The 22939-nt window shown below is 36.9% G+C and overlaps 1 long non-coding RNA gene across 11 annotated transcripts in view; it reads right to left on the bottom strand.

The window, feature by feature from the left end:
• Positions 1 to 22939, bottom strand: part of LOC308611360 — a 180667-nt gene that overhangs the window by 110327 nt on the left and 47401 nt on the right. Inside the window, exon 3 of one of the 11 annotated variants that reach the window (XR_014014862.1) lies at positions 4845 to 4879. The exons of 8 other annotated variants lie outside the window; for them this stretch is intronic. This is a non-coding gene — a long non-coding RNA (uncharacterized lncRNA). Of the gene's footprint in view, positions 1 to 4844; positions 4880 to 5462; positions 5487 to 21385; positions 21410 to 22939 lie in introns of those variants that run through there. 2 more of the 11 variants (XR_014014863.1, XR_014014864.1) reach the window with 2 other exon arrangements.

Genomic DNA, 22939 nt, shown 5'->3' with positions numbered 1-22939 from the left:
AAATGTTGGCAAGGATGTGGAGAAGAGGGAACCCTAGTACACTGCTGGTAGGAATATGAATTGGTGCAGCCACTATGGAAAACAGTATGAAGGTTTCTCAAAAACTAAAATTAGAACTACCATAAGATCCAGCAATTCCACTCCTGGGTATATATACAAAGAAAACGAAAATACTAATCCAAAAAGATGAATGCACCCAATGTTCACAGCAGCATTATGTACATTACTTACAATAGCCAAGATATGGAAGAAATCTAAGTGCCTGCTACCAGCCAAATGAATAAATAACATGTGGTATGATACACACACACACACACACACACACACACAAATATTACTCAGCCATGAAAAAGAAAGAAATCCTGCCATTTGCAACAATATGGATGGACATGGAGGGTATTATGATTAGTGAAATAAGTCAGACAGAGAAAGACAAATACTGTATGTTATCATTTATATGTGGAATCTAAAAAATAAAATGAATGAATATAACAAAACTGAAATAGACTCACAGTTATAGAGAACAGACTCGTGCTTACCAGTGGGGAAAGAGAAGGAGGAAGGGGCACGATAGGGGTAGGGGATAAAGAGGTATAAAATGTGTAAAATAAATTAGCTACAAAGATATATTTACAGTTCAGGAAATATGGCCAATATTTTATAATAACTTTAAATAGAGTATAATCTATACAAATATTGAATCACTATATTCTACACCTGAACATAATATAATATTGTAAATCAACTATACTTCAATTACAAAAAGGAAATAAACTCTTAAAAGCAAGAATACAAAGGCAAATAACCCAATAGAAAAATAGGCCAAAAATTCAATAGACCCTTCAAAAAACAGCAAATCCCAAAAGCCAATAACTCTATTTAAAATTGTAAAATATTTATATTTTCACTAGTAATCATGAAAACTAAAATTCACACCATAATGAGGTACCACTACACACAGATTAGATAGGAAATATTAAAATAAATGATAACAACTAATGTCAAGGAATTTAAATATGAATCACCACCACTGTTGGAAGTGTAAGTTGATTTGACCACTTGTCATTATCTTGTGGTTTAAGGACATATTTTCTCTGTGACTCAGCATCTCATTCCTGAAACTTCCCTGTAACCCAGTATTTCACTCCCTAGAGAAATGTGTTCTCCTGTGTACTAGGATACATATATAAACATGTATCTTGTTCAGCACTGTTCATGACAGCCATAAATAGAAAACAACACAAATATCTATCAACAGTATTATAGGAATGTGCACATAAGTAATAAATCTACAAAGAAAAACAATGAATGGGTTAACATAAAAGTTAGGTAAGTGGTTATTGTTTGTGCTATGGGAGGAGGGTTTTGTGATGATGCAAGGCATGGAGGGGATTCTTGGTTGTTGCCAATGTTCAATTTCTTGACCTGTGTGATTGTAACAATTGTTATTGCTTCATAATTGTCATTAAATGTACATAGAGTCTATACATTTTCCATCTAAACTCACAAAGAAAAGCAGCTATTGTGCTTACCACCTACGGAGTTAAGTACACAGGAATGATGCTACAGATGAATACTTAAGTCTCCATAGAGATGCTTGCTGGCCACAAAAGTTAAAGCACCAGGATAACTGCCTTTCCTTATTTTCAAATTCCAAGTCTCACATAAATGCACTGAGTTTGTGGAATTTCTTTTACATAAAGATCCCAAGCTGAAAGAGGGTCTCGGATATTTTTTTCTTAACTTCTAACCTCTGCCTTAGGAAGGTACACTAGAAAATGCAGTAGCCCCCTTATCCTCAGGGTATACATTCCAAGACCCCAGTGGTTGCATGAAACAGCAGAAAGCATCGAATCCTATAGGTACTGTGTTTTTTTCCTATACTTACATACCTATGATAAAATTTATAAGATAGGCACAGTAAGAGGTTAACAACAACTAATAATAAAATGTAAAAATTATAGCAATATACTATAATAAAAGTTATGTGAATGTGGTCCCTTCCTCTCTCAAAATATCTTATTGTACAAATTCAATGCCTCTTCCATCTTAAGTAAGCACTTATCATGCACTGTGGCCATAACTTTTGCAATTTGAGGTGTGACCGCAAACCTAGCATGAATTTATTTTTCCTTCTTCACAATTTCACATACAGAAGATTCATTCTTACCATAGATCTTAGCAACCTCAGCATGTGATTTTTTCTTTCCTTATTAAACCAAGAACTTTCACCTTTTCACCTAAAGAAAGTACTTTACAGCTTCTCTTTGGCATATCCAAATTGCCAGCATCACTCCTCTTTTGCTTTGGGGCCATTATTAAATAAAATAAGGGTGACTTGGACACAAGCACTGTGACACGGAGACAGTCAGTTCTATAACCAAGATGGCTACTAGGTGACTAAGGGGTGAGATACACCAGACAAAGGGATGGTCCATACCCCGGTGGGTGGATGGATGATACAAGATTTCATCACACTACTCAGAAATTTATGAATTGTTTATTTCTGGGAGTTTCCATTTAATATTTTTGGACTTCGGTTGACCGTGGGTAACTGAAACAGCAGAAAATGAAACCTCGAATAAAGGGAAATGACTATAGATCAAATAGACACTGAATGCCAATCCACTTATTTCACTCTAGGAGTAACCTTGGATGAACCAATTATAATACCATCTGAACTCTCCAAATATCTTTAGTTCTTTCAGATTGGTAAGAAGTGGTCTTGTTAATGACATAAGTAATTCTTTTTCCCCTTGTCAATAAACAACATGGTGCACATATTCACTGAAGTGTGTCAAAACTCACACCTGTTAAATGACATTTTCAAATTAACTTCCTTAAGGTGATCTTGCCCTTAGAGAAGTAACTTTTCTTGCTTTTTCTGAGTCCTTAACTCCAAGAATCAAGTTTATTATTTAACTATACCTACACTTCCAAATACTCTCACCAGTAGCCACTGTCGCCAAAGAGTTTAGACTCTAGTGTTGCCCTGAAGCATTTTTTCAAAGGAAAAAAAAATCTCACTAGAAAAAAGTATTTATATTCTCTTTAGGTTTAGTCTTCCTATGGGTATCAAATAATATTCACTCCTTCCTTAAATCTAACACAGACAAAAAAATTCCTGAATCTATACCATGCCAACTTCTGAATTCTGAATTTGGGATATAGTAAATTAATGATTAATAGTTTCTTCTTCAACTTCCTTTAGTACAAACACACACACATCCTAATTTTCTTAGTCTTTTACAATACCATCACAATTGAATAAGATTACTAACTTCGATACTAAGATATCATAATATAGGATTTCCTACTATGGTACCATAAAACATTGATCTCTGATGGCTCAATCACACTGAAAAGCTCTACAAACTCTAGGGTTCTACAGCTGTAGTCCTCCTTTTGCACTGCTTATTGAGAGGAAAAATTTGTATTCATACCTTATAACTTCTCTTTAAACTTGCCTTCCATTCTTAGGTTACTTAAGATTTTGTATATTCAAATCTGTCCATAAATTGGAGTCAAATATTACTCTGATATTTGATTAGGTACTAAAATCAGTGGAAAATATTGTTTAAGGGAGTAAAGTCAAAATTACCCTTGAAAATCTCTTAAATCCATCATAATATACACTGACCACTAAATAATTTATATCAGTTCCTCTAAAGCTTATTTAATCAATTTCCCTTACCCATCCTCTCAATTAACTATTCAATGAACTATTTGAGAATGGCAGAGAATCATGAATTCCTAAATAATGCATTCTTCTTCTCACGTACCTACTGGCTGTCTTTTCACTAGTTTCAAGCCCTGTTTCAAATGTAGCTGGAGCCAAATACTGTATCAACTGCATTGCCCCCATCAATATTGCCATATCATTCAGGGACTTTTCCTCTGTCTTCAGAAACGGTCTAATTTCCCTTCTATCATCCATTTTGGATGATGCAGATACACAAATGACCTTCCCAAGACTTCTTCCCTCTGTTCAGAGCCTGATAACAGCTTGTGAAATTTTCCTATGGGAAACTAATAAACTCACTAGAAAGTATTAACCTAGGCATTCATATTAAACCATGCATTCTCAAACTTGACACTCAGCCAGTGCTTCCAGGCCAAGATTACTACTTTTCTCAAGTTACTCCCCTGCTGAAAGAGTATTCATTACATCAATATACAAAAGCTGTGAGCACTCCCCTTCCTCAGCAACAATCTGGTAGTTTAGATAAACGGTGGAGTATTTCTTGGCTAATTTCTATGGTAGTCTTAGATGGAGGCACAGCCATATGTTATGTCACAGTACAGTAATCTCAGACAAGACCACAAGCATATAAATCTTTATTTATGTAGACTTGAATATCTGGAAGAGCATGAAAGTGGGTCTGTTACTAGAAGAAAAGCCTACTTTACAATACAAAACACATAGAGAACAGTGGAGAGCATGGATAGTGTTTTCCTCTTTTCCATTTAAAGTCTATACAGGTTTCAGCTTAAAGCTGCATCTCTGTAGGTTCTCCCTAACTTTTCTCCTCTTCACCATGACCTTGGTTTTTTTTAGCTTTCTTCTTACTCTGCAAGGCTTGATTAGCAGTCAATAGGCTCCTTTCATCTTCTCAGCAAGATAGGCTGTACGGGCTTCCCTGGTGGCGCAGTGGTTGAGAGTCCGCCTGCCGATGCAGGGGACACGGGCTCGTGCCCCGGTCCGGGAAGATCCCACATGCCGCGGAGCGGCTGGGCCCGTGAGCCATGGCCGCTGAGCCTGAGCGTCCGGAGCCTGTGCTCCGCAACGGGAGAGCCCACAACAGTGAGAGGCCCGCGTACCGCAAAAAAAAAAAAAAAAAAAGATAGGCTGTGGGAGAGGTCAGGTACCTTGAAGGTCCTACGGAAATATGTTTTAATCTTTCAGTTAAACATCTACAATCAAAATTTCTCTTGCATATGTTGATAGCCTTTATTTGGTGTTATGATAATAGAAACTTTCTTTTCTCATCTAAGCTAAGGCTCTCTTCTAGGAGGGGGAAATGACCAAAAAAAGGGAGGGGGGACTTGGAGAAAACAGATCTTGTCTTACTGCATAACACTGAAGACAGAGAACAGAATTATATGGCACTTTTTCTTGAGGAGATGATGACATTGCACTGTGGTATTCTTTTTTTCTTCTTTAATTAATTAATTTTTATTTATTTTTGGCTGCGTTGGATCTTCATTGCTGCACGTGGGCTTTCTCCAGTTGCGGCGAGTCGGGGTTACTCTTCATTGCGGTGTGTGGGTTTCTCACTGCGGTGTCTTCGCTTGCTGAGGAGCACGGGCTCTAGGCACGTGGGCTTCAGTAGTTGTGCCATGCAGGCTCAGTAGTTATGGCACACGGGCTTAGTTGCTCTGGGCATGTGGGATCTTCCTGGACCAGGGCTCGAACCCATGTCCCCTGCCTTGGTAGGCGGATTCTTAACCACTGCGCCACCACGGAAGTTCTGCACTGTGGTATTCTAATGAGAGAAGTGGAATTTTTAAAAATTGTTTTGCATAGAGGGAATTTACCACCATAGTGGTGATATCTGACTTCTCTTGTGTCTTAACTTCTGAGACCTAAAGCCATTCAGCAGTGTTTTCTTGGTAGCTCTTGAAATACCAGACTGTAGTAGAAGAAATTACACACCTTTCTCCAATGTCTAAAGCCAGTTTATTAACCAGAAGCACAATTTAAGGACTCTGTACTTCAAATAAATCAAATCCTTATAGTCTCTAATTTATACATAATCTTGCAGTTCCATTATTTTTCATTTCCAAAGATCATTTTTTTTAAATCCACTAGGCTATATTTTCTACCTAAACTATATGTTCCATTAAAATAAAAGTATGGGGGTTGCTAAATGGGCCAAGATCCTCTCGTGTTCTATCATGTATGTCATTAAAAATAATTTAGAAGGGCTTCCCTGGTGGTGCAGTGGTTAAGAATCCGCCTGCCAATGCAGTGAACACGGGTTCGAGCCCTGGTCCGGGAAGATCCCATATGCCATGGAGCAACTAGGCCCGTGTGCCACAACTACTGAGCCTGCGCTCTAGATCCCGCAAGCCACAACTACTGAAGCCCGCGCTCCTCGAGCCCGTGCTCCGCAGCAAGAGAAGCCACCACAATGAGAAACCCGTGCACTGCAATTAAGAGTAGCCCCCGCTCGCCGCAACCAGAGAAAGCCCGCGTGCAGCAACGAAGACCCAACGCAGCCAAAAATAAATAAATTAATTTAAAAAAAATTTAGAAAACAATGCCATGTTTATTATCAGATTATGTGTCTGTTATAAAAGATACATTGGAAAGCCAGGTTAATCATATGTGGTTTGATTGAGAAATTCAATCTTGATGAAGTAAAAAAATTTAAATGTTTAATTTTTTTTCAGTAACTACTACAAGGGAAATTTAATGCTTTTGCAGTCTAGACCAAAAATTACATCTAATTTTAAAGAATTCATTTAAGTAAATATATGGACATTTCATGTACTACTATTATTATGTTATTATTTTTATTGGGGGGATACTTGTTCAAAGCAACAACTCCAAATAGCCAAAAAGCTTCCCACATGCTCTTCTCTAAATTCCTGTTTTGTTTAATTATAACCCTGAGTTTAGAATTAAAAAGAAAAAGGGGAAAAGAGGGAGACCCTCCTCTGACTACAAGCACAATTAGCTGCCCATTAGCAATTATGATCCTGGTCTTCTGCCTCTGATATCAGTGGCCTCTAATAACATGGGATGGGTTCACTCTGTGGCTTCAGCATGGGAAGAGTTTATGGTTCATCCTCATTCTTGCCTCTTTTACAACGGAAGACACCCCAAAGTGGAAGCCATGTCTTATTTTTGTCACTTCCAGCAATAACCCCCTCCAACTTATTCTCTGGGCTACTGTTTGACCACACTGAGTTCTCTTTTAAGCTCTCTGAGAGTGACAGTGAACTAACTGGAGGACTGGTATTTTCACCATCTCTTACCCAGAAACACTGTTTCTTCTACCAGGTCTGACTGGTAGAACAAATGAAAACAAATTTTCAAACAACAAAGTTTCAAACTCACAAAACCTATCAAATGATTTGTTTGTTGCTTTGTTTTAATCTCAATAACTGCACCTTTCATCTCTAGATGTTAAATGTGGTTCTTTTAGATATCTTCTATATTTCGACATAATTTTTTTTAACATGTGTGGTACAATTATAAAAGCTATTTTGACTTTCTTATCTTCTCATTCTAACATCTGTGCCAGTTTTGGGTCACTTTCAAGTGATTATTCTTATTATAGTTCATCTTTTCCTGTCCCTTTGTATGCCTGGTAATCTTTGGTTGGATGCCATACTTATTCATTTTGCCTTGTAGTAGTGATGAATATTTTTGTATTTCTATAAATATTATTGAGTTTTGCTCTGGAACATAGTCAAGTTACTTGGAAAGGTTTTCACCTTTTTGTGTCTTGCCTTTAAGATTTGTTCTGCTCTCAAAAACTTCATTAGTTCAATGTTTTAGATCTATTGTTTAGATGATGAAAATGAAATTCCTAGAGAAAATGTAAAAGCCATGTACCTGGCTGTGGTAGGATCTCAAAAATTATCATTGAATAATTTGAATTCATATCCCTCGGATTCTAAAAACACCATGGTGCCACTCTTCACAACGTTCCTCTGTTTTTAATTAACTCACTTATTAGCTAGATGAAAAGTCCCTCAAAAGTTTCTTAAATATCAAATTTAAATACTGTGCTAAAAACAATATATAATTATTTTCTTACCACTGGCTGTAACAATTTACTCATCTAATTCAGGTTTTTCAATTAACAGTAATTATATATGGTTATAATATGTGAGAATATGCAACGAGAACTTACGTTGGAAAAATATCTATTCTTACATTTCATATTATAAAAATGTTTTCACTGTACAGGAAAAGCCAGACATATTCTAAAATATTTATTTGCAGTAATGTCTTGGATATATATTTTCCTTTAATAAGTAATAAAACTAAGAACTGACAATAGCATTGATTGAGAAGGAGTATAATTTTGAGGTTCCTGCCTCAGAGATGATGTTAATCTTCATGTTCACATTTCATGTAGTTTAGTTCAGAAAAAATTTTTCATTTTCCTCTTTGTAACTAAAAGGATCCCCATTCTGCATTCAGAACAGTAACAGTAAAAAACAAAGGCCTACTTTATATTAAGTCAGAATTTATAAAGACACACACACCCATATATACATATATGGGTGTGTGTGTGTATGTGTGTGTGTATAGATAGATAGATAGATAGATAGATAACTTCCTTATTCTTGTTTCCAAAATATTATTGTAAAGAAAATTATGACTTCTGTGGTATTTATTCATGAATAAACTCTAATGGAGAGTTCTACTCCTCGTTTTTGTCCAGTGTGTGTACCCATGTATAAGTTATGGAAATCCCCATCTTATGAGGAAGAATCTGTCTCTCGTTATAGAGATTGAAAATGCCAGCTACTTAATATCTCAGTATCCTTTAAAGCCATAGGCTAGCATATGACCTTAGCTCTGACAATCAGTTATATCCATTCTGGAGACTGGACTAGAAGCTACTGACAAGAAGAAAAGACTGCTTAGAATATATTCTGGAAGTGGAAAGCACACACTGTTTTCAGTATCCAGAACAAATGTATCAGTGATTCATATTACTGTATTTAGCATCCCCTATCATTGATATTTGTAGTTCTAGCTGAAGTGTCTCTGCCCAGTGACTCTTGCACGAGGTTGTTCCCTGGACCAATTCTACAGCATGATTCCTAGACATAAGTTTAAACTTCCAAACACCAATCCTGGTTGTTGAATCTTTTATTTAGAGATTCCATAAACTGTCCAATATCTTTTTTTTTTTTTTTTTTTTCCATTTTTTTTTAAGTTTATTTATTCATTTTTTTAATTAGTTTCTGCTTTATAACAAAGTGAATCAGTCATACATATACATCTGTTCCCACATCCCTTCCCTCATGCATCTCCCTCCCTCCCACCCTCCCCATCCCACCCCTCCAGGCGGTCACAAAGCACCGAGCTGATCTCCCTGTGCTCTGCGGCTGCTTCCCACTATCTATCTACCTGACGTTTGGTAGTGTATACACGTCCATGCCTCTCTTTCGCCTTGTCACAGCCCACCCTTCCCCCTCCCCATATCCTCAAGTCCATTCTCAAGTAGGTCTGCGTCTTCATTCCCGTTTTGCCCCTAGGTTCTTCATGACATTTTTTTTTTAAATTCCGTATATATGTGTTAGCATACGGTATTTGTCTTTCTCTTTCTGACTAACTTCACTCTGTATGACAGACTCTAGGTCTATCCACCTCATTACAAATAGCTCAGTTTCGTTTCTTTTTATGGCTGAGTAATATTCCATTGTATATATGTGCCACATCTTCTTTATCCATTCATCCGATGATGGACACTTAGGTTGTTTCCAGCTCCGGGCTATTGTGAATAGAGCTGCAATGAACATTTTGGTACATGTCTCTTTTTGAATTATGGTTTTCTCAGGGTATATGCCCAGTAGTGGGATTGCTGGGTCATATGGTAGTTCTATTTGTAGTTTTTTAAGGAACCTCCATACCGTTCTCCATAGTGGCTGTACCAATTCACATTCCCACCAGCAGTGCAAGAGTGTTCCCTTTTCTCCACACCCTCTCCAGCATTTATTGTTTCTAGATTTCTCTTTTTTTTTTTTTTTAATTAGTTTCTGCTTTATAACAAAGTGAATCAGTCATACATATACATCTGTTCCCACATCCCTTCCCTCATGCATCTCCCTCCCTCCCACCCTTCCCATCCCACCCCTCCAGGCGGTCACAAAGCACCGAGCTGATCTCCCTGTGCTCTGCGGCTGCTTCCCACTATCTATCTACCTTACGTTTGGTAGTGTATATATGTCCATGCCTCTCTTTCGCTTTGTCACAGCTTACCCTTCCCCCTCCCCATATCCTCAAGTCCATTCTCAAGTAGGTCTGTGTCTTTATTCTCGTTTTGCCCCTAGGTTCTTCATGACATTTTTTTTTTAAATTCCGTATATATGTGTTAGCATACGGTATTTGTCTTTCTCTTTCTGACTAACTTCACTCTGTATGACAGACTCTAGGTCTATCCACCTCATTACAAATAGCTCAGTTTCGTTTCTTTTTATGGCTGAGTAATATTCCATTGTATATATGTGCCACATCTTCTTTATCCATTTATCCGATGATGGACACTTAGGTTGTTTCCAGCTCCGGGCTATTGTGAATAGAGCTGCAGTGAACATTTTGGTACATGTCTCTTTTGGAATTATGGTTTTCTCAGGGTATATGCCCAGTAGTGGGATTGCTGGGTCATATGGTAGTTCTATTTGTAGTTTTTTAAGGAACCTCCATACCGTTCTCCATAGTGGCTGTACCAATTCACATTCCCACCAGCAGTGCAAGAGTGTTCCCTTTTCTCCACACCCTCTCCAGCATTTATTGTTTCTAGATTCCTTGATGATGGCCATTCTGACTGGTGTGAGATGATATCTCATTGTAGTTTTGATTTGCATTTCTCTAATGATTAATGATGTTGAGCATTCTTTCATGTGTTTGTTGGCAGTCTGTATATCTTCTTTGGAGAAATGCCTATTTAAGTCTTCTGCCCATTTTTGGATTGGGTTGTCTGTTTTTTTGCTATTGAGCTGCATGAGCTGTTTATAAATTTTGGAGATTAATCCTTTGTCAGTTGCTTCATTTGCAAATATTTTCTCCCATTCTGAGGGTTGTCTTTTGGTCTTCTTTATGGTTTCCTTTGCTGTGCAAAAGCTTTGAAGTTTCATTAGGTCCCATTTGTTTATCCAATATCTTTTTAATAGTTTATTTTCTACGTAATTAACCCAGAGTAACTCACCGATTGCTCTAACATAAATATTGATACCAGGAGAGATCACAGACAACAGATCATTGAGGATATAGGGGAAATTGTCATCACTTATCTAGCCTGGTTGGCACTGAAGACAGTAAATCTCTAGTTGGCAATAAGAAACAAATTGAGAAAAAATTATCCTTCGAGTCTCCTGCAACTTAAAGCCTACTAGTGACCTGACTAGGGAAAATCAAGTAGTAACTCACATGTAAAAGTATGAAGGTCCTGGGACTTCCCTGGTGGTGCAGTGGTTAGGAATCCACCTGACAGTGCAAGGGACATGGGTTCGAGCCCTGGTCTGGGAAGCAACTAAGCCCACGAGCCACAACTACTGAGCTCGTGTGCCACAACTACTGAAGCCTATGAGCCTAGAGCCTGTGCTCTGCAACAAGAGAAGCCACGGCAATGAGAAGCCCACACACTGCAATGAAGAGTAGCCCTCAGTCGCCACAACTAGAGAAACCCTGTGCATAGCAATGAAGACCCAATGGAGCCAAAAATAAATACATAAATTTATCTTTTAAAAAAGTATGAAGGCCCTGAGTATTCCAAATCTGTAGGGTGTCATGGTTACTTCTAAGGGCACTGGGAGAGCATCCTTTCCCAATTGTGTATTCTTAGCTCCCTTGTCAATGATCAGTTGGCTGTATATGCATATGTTTATTTCTAGTCTCTTTATTCTGTTCCATTAGTCTGTCTCTTTGCCAGTACCATGCTCTTTTGAGTACTGTAGGTTTGTAATTTATTTTTTGAAATCAGAAACTGTTATGCCTCCAAATTTGCACTTTCTCAGAACTGACAAATGGTGTTGGTGAAATTGGATATCCACATGCAAAAGAATGAAACTGGACTCTTGTATCATACACAAAAATCAACTCTAAATGGATTAAAGACTTAAACATAAGATCTGAAACTGTAAAACTCCTAGAAGAAAACATAGGGGAAAAGATCCTTGACACTAATTTTGGCAATGATGTCCTATCTATATGACACCGGAAGCACAGGCAACAAAGCAAAAATGGGCAAGTAGAACTACATCAAACTAAAAACCTTCTGAACAGCAAAGGAAACAATCAACAAAATGAAAAGGCAGCCTATGGAATAGAAGAAAACATTTGCAAACCCTGTGCTCGACATCACTAATCATCAGAAAAATGTAAATCAAAACCACAATGAGGGAATTCCCTGGTGGTCCAGTGGTTAAGACTCTGTGCTTTCACTGCTGAGGGTGCAGGTTCAAGCTCTGGTCAGGGAACTAAGATCCCACATACCGCACAGTGCAGACCAAAAAATCCCCCAAAAAACAAACAAAAAAAAACCCCACACAATGAGATATCATCCTGAACCTGTTAGGATGGCTATTATAAAAATAAAAAAAAATAAAGTATTGGTAAGGATGTGGAGAAATTGGAACTACAGTATACTGTTGGTAAGAACGTAACATGGTACAGTTGCTACGGAAAATAGTATGGAGGGTCTTCAAAACCTTAAAAATAGAATTATCACATGACCCAGCAATGCCACTTCTGTGTAGATAGTCTAAAGATTTGAAAACAAGATCTAGAAGATATTTCTGCCCTACCATGCTCACTGCAGCATTATTCATGATAGCCAAGATATGGACAAAACCTAAATTTCCATTGATGGATGAATACATTTTAAAAATGTAATATATACATACAATAGAATATTGTCCAGCCTTAAAAAAGAAGGAAAATCTGCCATGTGCAGTAATGTAGATATATCTGAAGACGTTACGCTAAGTGAAATATGCCAGTCACAGAAGAACAAATACTGCATGATTCCACTTACATGAGATATCTAAAATAGTCAAACTCGTAGAAACAAAGAATAGAATGATAGTTGCCAGAGGCTGTATTATACACTTAAAAATTTGAGAGTAGATCGCATATTGTTTTCTTACCACAATAAAGTTTTTCATAAATTAATAAAATAAATTAAAAATAAAGACAACAGGATACACCAATGTAATAAGAATGTAATATTCCAGTCTTAAATTCCCAGCTCAAGGTAATGCCAAAATATCATTAACTTTCTGTGAATGTGATAAAAGTCTTACTTCTTGCATCCACAGGTTGAGATAGAATAACAGTAAACATTTAATTCTGATGACTGCTTTATTATGAGAGTTTAATTGGCATCTTGGAATGGGGCATTGACTGAAAAAGAACTGGACTTCTTTGTAGTGGGATGAGGATATAATGGTAGATTCCAATAAAGAAAGGACTCTCCAACCCTCACTTGCCATCGTTCTAAGGAGAAGTCAATTTTACAATATATAGTAACATTTTTTTCGCCATGATTGGAGACATGTAATGACTTAGCCAAGAAGAGTTACCTAGAAAATGGAAGTCAATTTTTCCCATCCCAACCTCTTTAGCCTTCCCTGTATTGATTCTTGGTACTTGCAATACCACTATTCTCCACTAGTCAGGGTGGAGACATGAAGATGAAATGATAAATGGCAGTTAGACTTAAGTCTGCCTCCCAGTAGGACTAGTAGGATGCCCCAAATGTCCATAAATATTTCATTAGTTTCTTAGTATATCATTAAAGTAGTACACTCAGCCACAAGCAGAATCACCATCTTGGCTGCATGTCTCAGGGAATAATATTTTTATTAGGAAGCCCACTAAAAGCCCCAAGAGCTTCCTCTATTTATTATAATAATATATCAAAAGCATGATGAAATCCCTAAGAGAATCACAGTGATTAGTTTCACTACTAAAGATTTTACAAATTCAGGGTTGGTGATTTCTATCATATTCCCTTTTAAAATTTCAATTTGTCTAGTGTAGAAGTCAGAGTATTCAGGAGTAAAACAGAAGACTGTTATAAATTTGATCAGCTAGAGACAGCAAATTGAGGCCGTTATTCTATATGTGGTCTCTTCACTAGAACAAATCAATAAGGTTCTAAGGAACCTGCTTTGCTTTCTAAGTAATCGATAGCTATTGATTAGGCACATGCTTTTATTCCTTTCCTCTAAAAAGCTGAGAACATCAGAACAATTTGCTTGCAAATCGCAAGGCAGCAGTATTAATTTCACTGTATTGTCTCAACTTTTTCATTCTATATCACAGCTTAGCTCATAGGGACCTTGACCTTCTGGCATCACACTTATCCTCTATTTTAATGACATCATGCTCAGAGAACCTACAGATCAGTAAATAGACTATCCAAAGTGTCTTGGCAAGACCCATGTCTGCCTGAAAGTCATAGATAAATTGCATGAACCTTGTCCATTCCCTATGTTTTAGGAATCTCCCTCTTTATGAGGCAAATCCACCTTTCACCATAGAAGCTAAAGATCTCAAGTACCTGTTTTCTCAGCCTCCTTTGAAACTAGGGCATTAGCACAAAAACGGAATTCTATCAGTTGGATGCATATGCCCCAGATTTGCAATTAAAAGCTGCCAGTGAGTGAGTGGAAAACAGCAATTGTAGAATCTATTCTGGTCACACAAAAGAACCCTAGTGGAAGCAATATCCTCTTTCCAGCAGCATCTAACGTTCTGTGTTTGTGAGCTCAGCATTACAATCTGCAGGGTAATCAAGTAATCCAGCAGTAGTGGCAATCTCATCTTCACCCCATCAGACCATGAAATAAGTTTAGACATTTCTCCTGGCTGATAGTTTACACCCACGGTTCTCTGACTCTCCAAACCATTCTGTGAGCTACTCTATATCATTGTAATAAATTCATTTTCTTAAAGTTATCTAAGTTATATCATGTTGCTTAAAACCAAGAGTTCTGCTGATACACCAATTAGCATTTAGTAAGCATCTTCAACTGGCCTTATCAGACCCTAAAGGAAACTAGATAAATAGGATACAAACTCTGTTAGTGCATATGCTTGTGGGGGAAACTGTGATGGTGTTAGAGTACACACATATATAATAAACCATGGGAGTATACCTAAAATTTTGCTTTTCTTATGCTAATTGTGATTTCTACTTTGTGGATTATTTAAGTAAAATGCTTAATTCCTGAACATTTGGATCTATTTTTAAATAATTTTGGTTACTGATTTCTAATTCAACATCTCAATGGTCAGAAAGCATATTTTATTGTATTTCAGTCTTTGAAATATGTTGAGACTTGCTTTATGTACAACCATATAATTAATTTTGTAATATAGTCTATATATACTTGTTAAAAGTGTGATTTCCATCATTGTTGCGTAGAGCGTTTTATATATTTCAAATTGATCAAGTTTGGTATTTGTGTTAAAAATCTTCCATGGACTTTTGGCTGGTTGTTCTACCTACTACTGAGAGAGTTGTGTTAAAATCTCCCACGATGATTGTGGATTTACATATTTATTCTTCTTTTCCTGTCAATTTTTGCTGTATGAATTTTTAAAAACATTATTGTTTGTATGAAATCTTAGATTTATTACATTGTTTTAGAGAATTGATCTTTTAATCATTATGGTATTTGAAACAAATTCTACAGGTAAGCCATTTGAATAAGATAATTTAACAAGGTTGCTGAATCCAAGGTCAGTATTTTTAAAAATCAATTGTATTTGTACAGACCAACAACAAATAGGATATTCAGAAAACGATGCTCTTGATGGTAATATCTAAAAAGCGAAACACATAAAAATAAATCTAATGAGAGATATGGAGATTTCTATATGTAAAATTATGAAACACTACTGAGAAAAATTAAAGAATACCTAAATAAAGGGATATAGCATGTTCATGGACTGAGGGAATCAACTTATTAGAGAAATCAATACTTCACATATTAATCTCAGTTTCAACATAGTCAAGTCCCATTAATTTGGGTTTTTTTATTTTTGTTTTTGTGTTTGGCTGTTATATTTGTTGCATATTTGTTTGTTTGGCTTTTGTTTCTTTGTGGAGATTAACAATGGTTTTAAAATCACTGGGAAGTGTGTTCTCCTACAAATTAATACTGCTACTCTCTTCCTCATTGATGCTTAAAATTTCATATTTAGATATATATTCTATAACTTTACCTTTCTTTGCCCCTCTTAAATCTCACTCCTCACACTTCCCTGGGAGAGGCAGCACCTTAAAGCTTGTAAGCCATTTACATTTCAGTACAAGTTTGATATAAGTTTCTTAGAAGAAGTTTTGGTAGGAGGAGGAGAGAACAGAGATAAGAGGCACCTAAAAGGGCAAAGAAAAAAGAAAAGGAGTTCAATAAAGACAACCACAGATTGGAGAAAGACCAGCCTTTTGCTATTTCTCAATCCTTCTTAGAACAGCTCTGTTTATTGACATTCAGAAAAACAGATGACTGCAGTATTTCTGCTTATTGATTTACTTTATATTCCACTATAAGCCACTACCAATCAAGCAGTCATCATCTGCTTAATCCAAAGTTTTATTTTAAAATTGTTTTTTATGTTGCTTTTTAAGTTGATATGACATCTGGGTTCTAAAACATGACATTGTGTTCTCTTTTGGATACAGGAAAAAATATTTTGATGTTTGAGACTGTATGATTAATTTTCCAAATGGTGGAAAGAGTATTGGATTGAGAACAGAGATTCTAATACTTCTTAATATTTAATATGCAATCATCTATCTTTGGTAAATTGCTTAGCTAAGCAGGCTCATAGTTTTCTCATTTGTAAAATGAAGGGACTAAAATATCTCATGAACAACGTGTCCTCAAACCCTTTAAGGGTACATGACTCTTAGTCACATGTTCATTGGATTACTCCGGAAATTCTTTGTAAGAATAAGACAGTATAATTTTAGATGACACCTTTCTTTTAATAACATCAATTAATTTTTTCTCAAAAATTTCCAGTTAAGCAGTAGAGATAAATATCTTTTAGATATGGGGATATCAATAAAGTCTGAAGTTTTACTAAGCTTACAGAGTTGAAAGTAAAAGGATAAGTATTGTTAATATCAATATTATCATTTAGAAAATGGTTTTTACATCTTATAGGCTTACTTCAGAAACAAATAATGTTTTAAGTCATTTCCAAATGCTCAAAGGGCAAATAATCTATTCTATATATGACAACCATCATAACACAATACTTTGATTCCTTAAATATGATTTCTAATTCTAACTTACCCCTCATTTATTATTAAAAAAGTTTATTCCTTTGATCTAAATTAATTTACTAAAATAGATATAAATTGTCTGTGCTAGATAATATTTTCAAAGGTAACTTCCTTGTCTTACAATACCCTCATTTGAGACAGGAATATAATAGATGCATTATTAAAATGCCTGCTCTTTCTACAATCTACTGGTTTTCAAAATGACTTAGTCAATCAGTAAATACTTATATCAAAAGTTACTGAGACCAGGGACTTCCCTGGTGGTCCAGTGGGTAACACTCTGTGCTCCCCATGCAGGGGGCCCGGGTTCAATACCTGGTCAGGGAACTAGATCCTGCATGCATGCTGCAACTAAGAGTCCACATGCTGCAACTAAGATTCCGCATGCCACAACTAAGTAGTCTGCATGCCACAACTAAGACCCAGTGCAGCCAAATAAATAAATATTAACAAAAAAGTTACTGAGACCAGTGGTTTTTAAATTGTAGTTCTTGGAGTTTGGGGATTTTGTCAAGGACACTTATGAGTTTATGAAAGAGCGGAGGATACAAATAATCAAAGCCACACTTATTTTGTATTTCATAAAGTTATTGGGATTACATGTAAAATTTTGTTTGAAAGATGGGATATGTTGTATTAAACATTTGGATGTCACTGACGATACAGACGCTTTTCAAATGTAGAAGTTAATAATAATAGTAATAATGCACATTGAGCATTCATTAAATACCAGGCACTGTTTGAGTGCTTAAGAGGAACTAAGTTATTTCATCCTAACATCAATCCAATGATCATTATCTCAATTTTACAGACGTAGAAATCAAGGCACAGAAAAATTAAATATCTGTCCCAGTTAGTAAATGAAAGAACAATAATCAAACTCAGGCTGTTTAACTCCAGTACGTTCACTCTTACCCACAACACTAATTCACTTTCTTAGGACCTCCTTAGAATAGAAAAATGGACAATCTTAAAAGTCAGAAAAAAAGAGACAAAATAGACTAAATGAAGTTTCTGATCAGAAAAGCAGCAATACAAAAGTGGTATTAAAAATATTCATCTGGTAATTAAAGTAAAATAAATAACAGGAGAACCTAACAACTTTGGGTATTTGGGCTCATTCATTTATTAATGAATATCAATTGAGCTAGTTATCATCCTTTGTGATTAGGCTACATTAATGAATAAAGCATAAAGAAAATTCTGCCCCCTTGGACTTTCTAATGGATCCAGAGACTAGTTACCTTGGCCCAAAGACCTGGCCTAGGAGGATAGCAAGGAGCCTACAGAGTGTTAGTTGAAAAAACATTCAATTTTTTTTCTATCTAAAGGCTATGGCAGAGATAGAAGAATGAGAAAATCAGAAAGCGGGACTAGGTTTGGAGAGAAAAATGATTTTGAATAGCTATCTTTCAAGGAGTAGCAAGACATCCATTTATGAATATTTAGAAGGCAATTAGCAATACAAAGTTGGGGCTTTAGTGAGAGTACATTACATGGATACCATAGCCATTTCCCACTGAGGTAATAGCCAATCCAATGGCAGGTTTTAGCTGGAAACATAAAATTGAATCAATAGTCTGATAGAGGAGAACCAGCACACAAAATACAGAAGTATGGTGAATTCCCAAAATAATGGAATGGGAAAAATCAAAAAGAAGCACTCAAAGTAACAAACTGATTTGCTAAATATGTAAAAAGAGTAACAGGTAGTACATAGTCAACACAATTACAGCAAAAAGATAAGAGTCATCTGTGAGGAGCAAAAAATCAAAAGCAATTGAGATTTTAAAGTAAATGAGACAAGAAAAACCTTTGAATTTGGAAATTATAAAGCCATTACTGATGTGGAAAATAAAATCTTGGTGCAATGTGGAATGAAAGCAGGGTGAAAAGAGAACATAAAGAGTTCGTATATGTCATTTGTTTTGCACATATAGTACAAGGAAGGGGAGGAGTAGACCATTAGGAAGAAGGGCATGTTTCATTTTGGTGGTAACTGCATCAAGAACACTACAGGATTTTGAAACCACAAATCAGCTGATGATTAGAGAAAACTTTACTTAGCTTTGGAAAAGCTGTGCTTCAAATAGCTTACGGATAGCCCAACTAATTCCTTAGTCTTTCCACTACTATATGCTACTTCCAATAGAGTAATACAAACCTGTCACTTGTTTTTAATAATGCTTGCTCATTTCCCCAGCAGTTTTCTCTTAATCTTCTATCTTTGACTTCCTTGCCTTAGCTTACAGTAACATTTTTTATTTATTTATTTATTTTTTTTGCGGTATACGGGCCTCTCACTGTTGTGGCCTCTCCCGTTGCGGAGCACAGGCTCCGGACGCACAGGCTCAGCGGCCATGGCTCACAGGCCCAGCCACTCTGCGGCATGTGGGATCCTCCCGGACCGGGGCACGAACCCGCGTCCTCTGCATCAGCAGGCGGACTCTCAACCACTGAGCCTCCAGGGAAGCCCCGAAAATAAAGTTTTATATAGTCTAATTGTGTCCTTCGATACTGAGAACTATTATTAGTGACAATGTTGAATTTTACCTGAGCCCTCGAATCCTGGAAAACAGCAAAAGTTAAGATATCTCTCTGCCCTTTGTGTTGTGGAAAACAGCTTATTCCTAAGAACCACCACAGATGCCTCCTCTTGTTTACCTATGGCAATGCCAGACAAAGATATTCCAAATTGCCATTTTTTTTGTCTCATAAATTATCATCTGAAGTGTTTATTCCTACTAATCAATTGGAACAAACTGCTTATTAATCAAACTGTAAAGTTTCACTCCTTCCTCCAGGCTCCAGAACTCTGACTCACTGTCAGACTGAGTCAACATATAATCTCTCCTAAGAACAGGCTGACCTCAGGGTAAAATATTCTCTGATCTACCATCCACTCAAGCTACTCTTTTATCCCATTTTCCCTCACCCTACCCTTAATACCCCTGTTACTTCCTCTCAAGAGAAGAAAAACCCCTTTTGATTAACCACTGAGAGGCTTGCAGATCGTAGGGTCACAGCATTCTCCCTAATGCAATAGTTCTCCTCCCCCAATTGCAATACACCCCTCCTCACACTTACGCTTTAGAGTAAAGTTTCTCCTTACTATGCTGGTATTGTTTGGTTTTTTTTTAGTCAACATTGGCAACTGAGAGAAGAAGTAAATATTGCTGCATCTGGATATATGTGATAATGGGGGATTGAAAACTCTAAAATTTTTAATTGATTTTTATTGGAGTATAGTTCTTTTACAATGTTGTGTTAGTTTCTTGCTGTACAGCAAAGTGAATCAGTCATACATATACATATATCTGCTCTTTTTTAGATTTCCTTCCCATTTAGGTCACCACAGAGCACTGAGTAGAGTTCCCTGTGATATACAGTAGGTTCTCATTAGTTACCTATTTTATACATAGTAGTTATATATGTCAGTCCCAATCTCCCAATTCATCCCACCCACCCCTTCCCCCCTTGGTAACCGTAAGGTTGTTCTCTACATCTGTGACTCTATTTCTGCTTTGCAAATAAGTTCATCTCTATCATTTTTCTAGATTCCACACATAAATGGTACTATATACAATATTTGTTTTTCTCTGTCTGACTTACTTCACTCTGTATGACAATCTCTAGCTCCAACCACATCTCTGCAAATGGCACTATTTCATTCCTTTTTATGGCTGAGTAATATTCCATTGTATATATGTACCACATCTTCTTTATCCATTCTTCTGTTGATGGACATTTAGGTTCCTTCCACGTGCTGGCTATTATAAATAGTGCTGCAGTGAACACTGGGGTGCATCCATCCTTTCGAATTATGGTTTTCTCTGGATATATGCCTAGGAGTGGGATTGCTAGGTCATATGGTAGCTCTATCTTTAGTTTTTTAAGGAACCTCCATACTGTTCTCCATAGTGGCTATACCAATTTACAGTTCCACCAGCAGTGTAGGAGGGTTCCCTTTTCTCCACACCCTCTCCAGCATTTATTGTCTGTAGATTTTTTGATGATGGCCATTCTGACTGGTATGAGGTGATACCTCACTGTCATTTTGATTTGCATTTCTCTAATGCTTAGTGATGTTGAGCATCTTTTCATGTGTTTGTTGGCCACCTGTATGTCTTCTTTGGAGAAATGTCTATTTAGGTCTTCCACCCATTTTTTGATTGGGTTGTTTGACTTTTTGATATTGAGCTGAATGAGCTGTTTGTATATTTTGGAGATTAATCCCTTGTCAGTTGCTTTGTTTGCAAATATTTTCTCCCATTCCGAGGGTTGTCTTTTCATTTTGTTTATGGTTTCCTTTGCTGTGCAAAAGCTTTTAAGTTTCACTAGGTCCCATTTATTTATTTTTGTTTTTATTTTCATTACTCTAGGTGGTGGGTCGAAAAAGATCTTGCTGTGGAAAACTGTAAATATTAAATGATTTGGTTCATTCAGTGAATTGTGAGTGTTAATGAATACATTAAACAGTCCACAAAGAGAGAGTCCTTTAAGCATCTGCTGTGTGCTAGGGTTTCCTCTACTAGGCCACAATTAGAAAAATCTGTTTGCTCAAAAAGCACATAGGTCAGTACAGAAGACTAACATAAAACCATCATGAGATGCACTGATAGAAATGTACACAAAGTGCTATGTTTACATTTGATAAAGTCACTTACTATGAGTGCCTAGGGCCTATGGCAGGAAAATGATGTGACCAGAAAAGTTTTATAGTAAAGGTGGTATCTGAGAAGAGCATCAAAGAATAAACACGACTTTGTCAGATGAACAAACTGTGAAGAATCTGTATTTGGCATTGGGAACAAAGTGATCACAAAAAGCCCAAGTAATATCATGGTTCCTCTGGAGAGCAAAAGTAGTTGGAACTGACTCAACTGTAGCTCACATATGTAAGACAACTGAAGGGGAGCTGGAAAGGTGAGCAGATACAAAGCAGCACAGCCTTTTACAACTATGAAGGTTGGGGGCTGCACAATTCCAGGGGGTACCATTCATAATAATGTCAATGTGAATGACACTTGCTGGAGTTGTGTACAGCCCTGAGCAAGACCTCTGAGCAGGTACCAAATTAGTAGAGTATTTTTATGCCAAGTGTGTAAGTTAGGATGCTTTTGGTAGCAAAAAATGGAAACCAAATCTGTCTGTCCTCAACTTTAAGAGGATTTTGGAAAAAACATCAGGGCTCATGTAACAGAAGAGAACCCTATGGGGCCTTCCTAGGATAGACCCCTCCCCCATATCCTCTACTTTAGCTCCTCTCTGAAGTACATAGATCACAGTATTTGATGCACATTTCCTGCTTTACAGATGCTAAAACCCCCACCAAATGGAAGGTTAGCTACTTACTGACCATGAGCACATAGCCCCCAGGCCTACTGGAGCCAAAGAATTGATGACCTTAACCCCTGGGACACTGTCCTGTAACCTCACCATCAACCAGAGAACTGTGCACAAACTGATCACATACCTTGGGACTCCCCTCCCTCACCTTGCCTTTAAAAACACTTTGCTGAAACCCATCAGGAAAATGAGGCTTTTTGAGTACTAGCTGTCCCGGACTCTTTGTATGGCGCCTTACAATAAAACACTGCACTTTCTTTCACCACAACCCAGTGTCAGTAGGTTGGGTTTACTGCATGTGGATAAGTGGACCCAAGTTTGCTTCAGTGACACTCACAGTACTGCTATGGGGCTTTTGCACAGCAATGGAAACCATAAACAAGACGAAAAGACAACCCTCAGAATGGGAGAAAATATTTGCAAATGAAGCAACTGACAAAGGATTCATCTCCAAAATTTGCAAGTAGCTCACGCAGCTCAATATCAAAGAAACAAACAACCCAATCCAAAAAAGGGCAGAAGACCTAAATAGACGTTTCTCCAAAGAAGACATACAGATTGCCAACAAACACATGAAAGGATGTTCAGCATCACTA

The sequence above is a fragment of the Mesoplodon bidens genome (assembly GCF_964165515.1).
Source record: "Mesoplodon bidens genome assembly, contig: HAP1_SCAFFOLD_72, whole genome shotgun sequence".
Classification (NCBI taxonomy): domain Eukaryota; kingdom Metazoa; phylum Chordata; class Mammalia; order Artiodactyla; family Ziphiidae; genus Mesoplodon; species Mesoplodon bidens.
The sequence above is the reverse complement of the archived record's forward strand: the minus strand, read 5'-3'. Positions and strand labels throughout refer to the sequence as shown.